The 7,687-nt window shown below is 44.2% G+C and overlaps 1 long non-coding RNA gene and 1 pseudogene across 1 annotated transcript in view; both read left to right on the top strand.

Annotated features, from left to right (window-relative positions):
- LOC132004060 (large ribosomal subunit protein uL24-like) overlaps positions 1 to 343 on the top strand; it is a 1,412-nt pseudogene extending 1,069 nt beyond the window's left edge.
- The window catches only part of LOC132003165 (uncharacterized), a 12,235-nt gene extending 4,896 nt beyond the window's left edge, over positions 1 to 7,339 (top strand). The window contains exons 2-3 of the long non-coding RNA XR_009400152.1: positions 6,478 to 6,568; positions 7,136 to 7,339. This is a non-coding gene — a long non-coding RNA (uncharacterized LOC132003165). The remainder of the gene's footprint in view (positions 1 to 6,477; positions 6,569 to 7,135) is intronic.
- Positions 7,340 to 7,687: the final 348 nt, after the last annotated feature.

Below are 7,687 nucleotides of genomic sequence, written 5' to 3'. Positions count from 1 at the left end.
AAAAAAAAAAAAAAAAAAAAAAAAAAAAGAAAAGAAAAAAGAAAAGATCCTTGAACAGAAAGCCAAATCTAGCCAAGTAGGAAAGGAAAAGGGCAAATACAAGGAAGAAACAATTGAGAAGATCCAAGAGTAAAGTAATCTTCTATGTGACTTGAAATAAAAACTGTTAAAATGAAAAAAAAAAAAAATCCTGGTTCCTAATGGCTGGTGAGAAACGCTAGCTCTACACAGCAGTTCAAAACCCCTTACGTCTAGCAAACTTGCCTTCCTTAAAGTTACAGTAACAGTATTCAAGGAAAAAACACTTCAGGAATACTGAAGAGATTGAGCTAGAAGACCAAACATTTCCTCATAGATACATGTATGTTAAGAGCAACAAAATAGACAATTTCCTCGATATAAGCGGCATTAAAATGCCAAAGAATGGCCTGTCTATGAGTTTAAAATTCCCATGATGCTCTAATGAAAGCACTGGTTATTTCTACCTGGGAAACACAGAATTTTTTTTTAAAAGTGTGTACATCCAATTATGAAAATTCCTCACCTTTCCTGTAATTTCTTGAGTTTCTCAGGGTCTGCCTTTATCGTAATGGCTTCCTTTTCATCTGTGAAAGCAGAGACTGCCAGTCCGTTTCCATTATCATTTTGATTTGGGGAATCAGAGACTGCAAAGAAAGTAAAGGGTATGTTTTCTTGCAGGGACCCAGGCACATGCAAATGGCCTTGTATGTTCATTCTTGATGGAGAGGAGCTGGAAGACTCCACCAAGGACAAGTTGCTTTCAGGATTTAGTGAGAGGTCTTCTGTGTATAATGGAGCCCCCTGCGATGGGCTTGTTAAAGTAACATCTTCTTCTCCCCTGACGTCAAATTCATGTGCACTGTTTACTGGAAAATAACTATGGTTTTCAGCACTGACAAATAGATTCCTATTTCTAATAGGGGACAGTGGTCGACGAACACTAAACCTTGAGTTTCCCTCTGAGTCTGCACTCTGAACTAAGGTAGATGACATTGACGAGTCTACTGGAGTATCTCCTCTCGCAGCAGAATGCATTAATGATCCAGGAGTGTTGTAAGATGAACTCGCTGGTGATCTTGGAGCTGTTGATCTACCAGAAAGAAAATAGTCAAGAGAATTACTAGAGCTGTTTAGATAGGCATGCCAATCTCTTTCATAATCATGGGTACCAGACCTGTCTTCCATTGAAATACAATCTCTAAATACATTTTCAGCACTGAGGTCACCATCCAGACTAGATTTGGTGTCCCATGAAGGAAAAGCGCTGTTCTCATGTTTACTGTCACCACTGTCATTCTCTTTAGGAGATCCTCCAGGAGGTAGCTCGGGGTCTTGAAACACCCTTGGCCCAAGAGGCGGAGGTTTGGTCACGGGCTCCATTGCATTGCTTATTCTTAAGGAGCCATAACTGGACTCATTTCTTCTTACAGAATTAGCTCTCCAATTTTCAGGGTTTTCTTCAAAATTTTTATTTTTGGTCTGAGTGGCCGATATCCCAAGAAAGCGACTTCTCTTGTGATTGGAAGGAGAACGAGTTGGGTGCATACCAGCCAACAAAAGTTCTTCCTCGACAAGAGTCTCTTCCTCAGTGTCATCACCATCTCCGCCAGGGTTTAATGATAAAATGGAATAAAAATCTTCGTCTCTGAACCTAAATGGTGCCCTTCTTGGTCCTCCCGGGTTGGTGGTTATGAGTGGTGGCCCCAAGGACTCACTCAACATTTGAGGACTGTTTGTTCCTTGGAAGGCCTGACGTAGGCCTGGATATAGCTCATTCTGGGAAAGAGCACTTGGGTCTCCTTTTTTGGCTCTCTCAGGGGTATTCTCAGTCGTGGTCATTAACTGTGAGGATGAGACGAAGTTTCTTCTCTCTCGAGTTGGCCTCTTCAGCTTAGTGTCACTTGTCCACATTGGGCCCTCTTGTTGAACTACTGGATCTGCATGCAGAAAAGACAAGTTTGTTGTTTTACTATAGGTGCTCATGGATGAAAGACCCTTAACACCAACACTGAGAATCCCTCAAGTCAACAAAGAAGCCTAGAGAAGAAAATATGCTTGGTTAAGACGGCTGGATGTACAAAAGGACAACAGTAGAATTAGCTTTCTTTCACTGCTTCTTTTGTACATTTGTGGAGCTTAGGCTGGTTCTGGGGAGACGGGGTGACCCTGAGGATACAGATTGTTTCTGTGGAAGCTTTTGGGAAGACTGTCCAGTCCAGGTCAGCCAGGGCTGGTAATGGGGAAGTCTCTCGAATGACGGTTTTCATTCCAGTATTTATGGAGAAGGAAAACCAGCCCTCCATGAAAACCACCAGTGCCTCCTCATCTGGTTTCATTCAGCGTACATTTACGACACTCCTGCTTCACACACAGCTTTGCAAAATCTTAAGGAAAATATAATCTACCTTGGCAGATGGGGGGGGAGGCTCTAGAAGCTGGTATCCAGTTACCCTGATGATTTTGGTTATATTTACTGCTTAGTGTGATAAAAATTATAACTCTCTCATGAGATCATTACCTTGTCTTTGTCATTCGCCTCCAGTCGATCTATAACCTCTTGGTATGAGAGAATTCTTCCCTCTACCCCCTGATTCTAAAGTATTAAGAGATGTACAGGAAGGAGGAGGCAAAGAGCCCAAATGAGTAGGAATTAATAGCGGTGAAGTCACGTGGTCAAAACCTGCCTTATAAAAATAATGATTAAGCACTACTTACTGAGGGTGTGTACAGAATGGGCCAGGCACTATACTAACTGCATTACATACACACATTTGGGCCTCACAACCCTATGAAACAGGTACCACAATCACACCACACTATAATCAAGGGCACCAAGGCTCCTGGAGATCGTATTTCTAGTAAATGATGGTGCAATCACTTGAACTCAAGCCTGCCTGACGCTATGGTGTTCTCAGTCCCTACCCTGAGTCCCCCTTAAGAAACTGGGTGGCCTTTCCATTTCCTCATGAAAATGAGAATCCATTTAATTCATTGTGATGCTGTGTGTGCTGTTCACGGTTTTTTACCCTCTCGATGTGGATAGGACACTAAGTACTTCTCTGATTCCATTTCTCTTTGTTTTTCTCTCTGTTCCCTCCTGGCGTCGGCCTTCCTGCCCCGGTCCCCTCATGGCGTCCTGCAGCATCTAACGAGGCACTGCTGTCCTTGTTGTTCAGCTTCTAAAGCCACTCACCCCACAGAGGGGACAGGACTCCACCAGTTTGGGAAGGCCTGTGCCGGTACTAGCTCAGGCAAGGATTTGATTTGCAAATCCTCAGAGCATCTGGCCGAGCCAAGGGCCAAGTCAATACTGACTCACTTTAATTGAGGGCCTCCCGGGGAGCACCAGCTTCTAACGTCCTAATACTCTGTAAGCCTCTTTTATTGTTAACTGCATGGGACACTCAGCGACACGGTGCGCGTTTTTACTCATCAGCTCTTCCAGAAATCAGTTAAGCTCTCCTATCGGGCCCCTCGTGGGTTTTCGAAACCCCAGTAAGAGATGAATCAGCAATTCCAAGGAGCTCTGAGCAGCTCGTACAGGAGTGGAGCTGGTTTGGATCGTGGTCTGAGGGACACATGCTTCTGTGTGACCCACTGAATTCTCTGGATAGTTTAGGGCGGGTGGAAAAAGTGATAACAGGAGATTTGGAAACACAGGCTCTGGTTGATTCCTTTTCATTTTGAATTTGATGAAGGGCCTTGGAGATCAGCTCAGTGCTGGGACCCAAATCTTCTGGTCTGTCCCTGAACAGGTAGCAGCCCCTCTGCCCTGAGCCAGTTTAATCTGGACTTCAGGAGACACCAACGCAAAATGAGCCATTAGGGCAGCTTCTGAAACGGGGAACTGGACACTCAGCGGGAACCACAATTTTTTCAAGGAAGCTATGGGGGTGCCACCCAGGGACACTGGCTTCAGAACACAGTAGGATGATGCCTGCGGGTCCCAGCACAGCCCAGGAACGCATCTTCACCCTCTTTGCCACCACCACCGCCTTCTCTTGATAGGTCCAATCACCCTTTCCTGACGTGTTTCCCCTAAAGGTGGCAGGTGGCACCATTGTATATTTACTCTATTTTAATCTGATTTCTTATGTCTACCTGAGAGGGAGCAGATCTCATAGCTCTGGGGCGCGGATGAAACACCCCCTTCGGTATGCTGGGATGTACTATTCATAGACCAGACCCTACAGATTCTGCCGAATGCATCTGGGACCCCGTGTGGACTTTAACTTAGAAGTGGGGGCGCCTCCCACATCTGGGAGTTCAACGAGGTGCGACGGAATGTTCTAGAGGCAACAAGATGAAGCCAGAAAAGGCCCCTGTCTGCCCTCTGGCTCTGTCCGATCTAAACTTCTTTATGTGCTTGACCAGCCAGTAGTTTTCCTACATTCCAAGAGCCATAGGCTTTGAACTTTTTCCTCTGGTTATACAAGTAGTCGCTCTTCATTTGAAGAAATATTGGAACTTTCAGAAGATGAAGAAAACAAAATCACCCATAGTCCAAAACTCAGATAGCCATTGCTCCTGTTCAGGAACTCAGGGGTGGGTTGCCAACTCAAGACCCCCGGGTTATTTTCATCCTATGTAGGGCTTTGGTTCAACCTTTGAACACTGAGGCAACCACTTTCACGTGGAGGCTGTATGTTCTGGTTTACCTCAGGCCCCACAGCCCTGGTTATGTGTTTCTCCTGCCACATCTGTCTGTTCCCTGATGGCACTGGATTTACAACTCTGAGCTCTCTTACCTAGCCTTACCTCTTCAAAAAACCAAAATTGGAATATTTGGGTACATCCAACTTTATGTCCTGCTTTCTTTCCCTAAAACTTTTTATTGTGAGCATGATCTCCTGCCATTAAATTCAATTATTCTTTGAGAACAGGATATTAAGTACAGGTTAAGATACATTACATAAATGTATCATAATTTAACTCTTCTCCTATTCCTGGGTATGTAAGTTGTTTCATGGTTTTTGCCGTTACAAATTACCCCAAGATAAATGTCCTTGCTCATACAACTTCCACTGTGTGTCTCATTAGACCAGATTTGTAGGCGTGGAATTGCTACATCAAAGATTTGACCCTTCTAAAGACTTCACAGATGTTGCGTAATTCCAGTTTGTAATTACCCTACAGGTAGGATATGAACCTATCTCTCATAGCTGTGTCACCAGCAACTCATGCCGAGGGCTTGGCATAGCATCTGACACAACAGTGCCCAGGAAATGCTACTCATTTCACTACCAGTATTGAGTATTATTTTAAAAACCTTAGCCAGTTTGGGAGGCCAGATTGCTCTCGTGCAAATTCCCATGTATTACTTAGTGAGATTCAACTTGTTTTGGTTTTTGGTTTTTTTTTTTTTTTGTCCAAATGTTTATTAGGTTATTATGAAATTATCTGCTATGCCTCTTCCCATTTTTCTATTAGGGACTCATGTTTTTTCTTATTGATTTGTAAGAGCTTTCTATATATTACCTCTTTGCCACATTTGCTTCAAATCTCTCCCCGATACAATTCAAACATCTGGCTCCTACTCCGATTTATGCAAACCACTTTAGCATGTGAGAGGAAAAATTAGAGACTAGTGAGGAAAAAATTGGGGGAAGACAAGGAGCCCTTATCCTTATGTAAGAGAAAACTGAATATATACCAGAAAATTGGGACAAATTCTCAGTGAATTTCAGGATAACAGAAGATGTCTTCTGGGTACAGGCGGAAGACTGTATGGAAACCTCATGGGTTCAGAAATGTTCTATGCATGGGGAACCTCATCTTTCAGATAATATTCAGGGGTTTACTAAGGTCCCTGGGGAGATGGCAGGAGAGAAACTAATAATAATTTGTGCCCACTAGAGCTGATCAATACATTATTTCCTTTAGTTATTACAGCATTACAGTGAAGTAGATTTTATTATCTTGAATTTTAGACAAGGGAACTATAATCCAGAGTGTCTGCTTGATCAGCCCTTGGCTCCAAGGCTAGGAGAAAGATGACATTGGAGGAATTAGAAGACAGGTTTTCTCTTCTCAACAGGAGGTGTTAGATCACTAGGAGCCTGTGACATCCGGTTGCTATAGATTCACGTATGCTCTCATTGACCCTACTTCCAAGCCATCCAAGCCACTATGGTGTCCTATATTTACAGGTGTCCACCAAAGCATAGATCACATGTTAAAATACAGCCAACTGCATTCATTGCATGGTGAAGTGGGATGCTCAGTGGTTTCTCCAAGGGGAAGACTAGGTCCACGGCAAGGTTGGCTGTCCAGTGTCACTTTCTTTGAGTGCCATGGAGACTCCTTGGGTCCTATGTCTTCTGCCACCACAGGGGAGGGGAATGTGGTCAGTGGAGCAGCATGGCTTAGGAAGCTCAGGCCTGAAAGAGGGGGGTATGCACCAGTGTTTGGAAATAAAGCATATATTTATTTCGATGTTTTTTCTTACACACTGAGATCCTGAAACCCTGGATCAGAAGTGAGAAGATCCCTGTGGGACGTGAGCAGCCTGCCACCCACAGACACCCATCCATCCCTCCTGGGCCAGGTGAGATATCCCCAGAGTTGCACACTGCTTCTCCACCCTTGTTCCCCACCCCAACCCCACCACCTGCCACCCAGATGCCCTTTCCAGAGGCCAAATGGCTGCCCTCCACTTAAAATGATGCACAATCACGCTTAATGGAATAAATTGGAGAAGGAATAAAAACAAACTACCTACCTTCTCTACCTTTTCCTGGCAGCCTTCTTCCTCTTGAAGAAGGAACTAGAACTAATGGTTTGCTTTCAAAACCTTTTAAGCATTTCATTTTAAGGTACACTCTCCTCCACATAAAAGCACACGTGTCTAAAAACCATACAGAATTCACCAGGTAACAGTTCAAGTCAATTCTCTCCAAGGACCAAGATGCATGAGCCACGAGTCCTTACCTGGTCCCCTGAGGGCCTGTGCCTTCAGTCTGCTTCTGTCCCCCGGCACTCTTGGGTTCTGCATTTCTGGGCTGACTGTCAGTCTCCCCAGGTTTGGCCTCCTCTTCCTTGATAAAATCTGTGATGCCAGGGTTGCTGAAAGGTGTAAAAGCTTTTCAATAATTATTTTTTTTTTTTTAAACAGGAAAACAGCTTCTGCATAAAGAATGCTCAAAGGGCCCAGCAGTGGGGAAGGCAGTTAAGAGACTGGGCCCAGGTGCTCAGAGAAGAACTGGATTTGGAACCTGGCTCTGGGACCTTGGAGCTGTGTGAGCTCGGGAAGATCACTTCACCTCTTGAAGCCTCAGTTTCCCCACCTAGTAAATGAAATAATAATACCTAATTTGCAAAGTCGTTATCACCATGAATGAGTACCTGTGACACCTGCAATGCAGAGTCTATAAGGGAGTGTGTCCTTTCGCTAAGAAGTGTCTAGTTTGCCGTTCATAGATGTTGGGTTGGGCATGTTGCTAACATTGTCAAGAACCATCTGCATTTGGGACACACAAAAGCCCTCTCCCCAACTGCACTTCCAAGATTGAATCACAGCCTATTTTGTTTCTGTATATCCTGAGGTGGTTTATTAGCAGCTCACATGGCCTTCCAAAAAGGTTCCAGGCATCCGGGCTAAGTATACCTATTTTCTTTGCTGTGTGCTATGTACCACTGTGCTGGATGATAAACTCACAGGAAGATG

The sequence above is a fragment of the Mustela nigripes genome, chromosome 16 (assembly GCF_022355385.1).
Source record: "Mustela nigripes isolate SB6536 chromosome 16, MUSNIG.SB6536, whole genome shotgun sequence".
In the NCBI taxonomy this organism is placed as follows: Eukaryota; Metazoa; Chordata; class Mammalia; order Carnivora; family Mustelidae; genus Mustela; species Mustela nigripes.
Note: the sequence above shows the minus strand (reverse complement) of the source record. Positions and strands in the feature narration are given on the sequence as shown.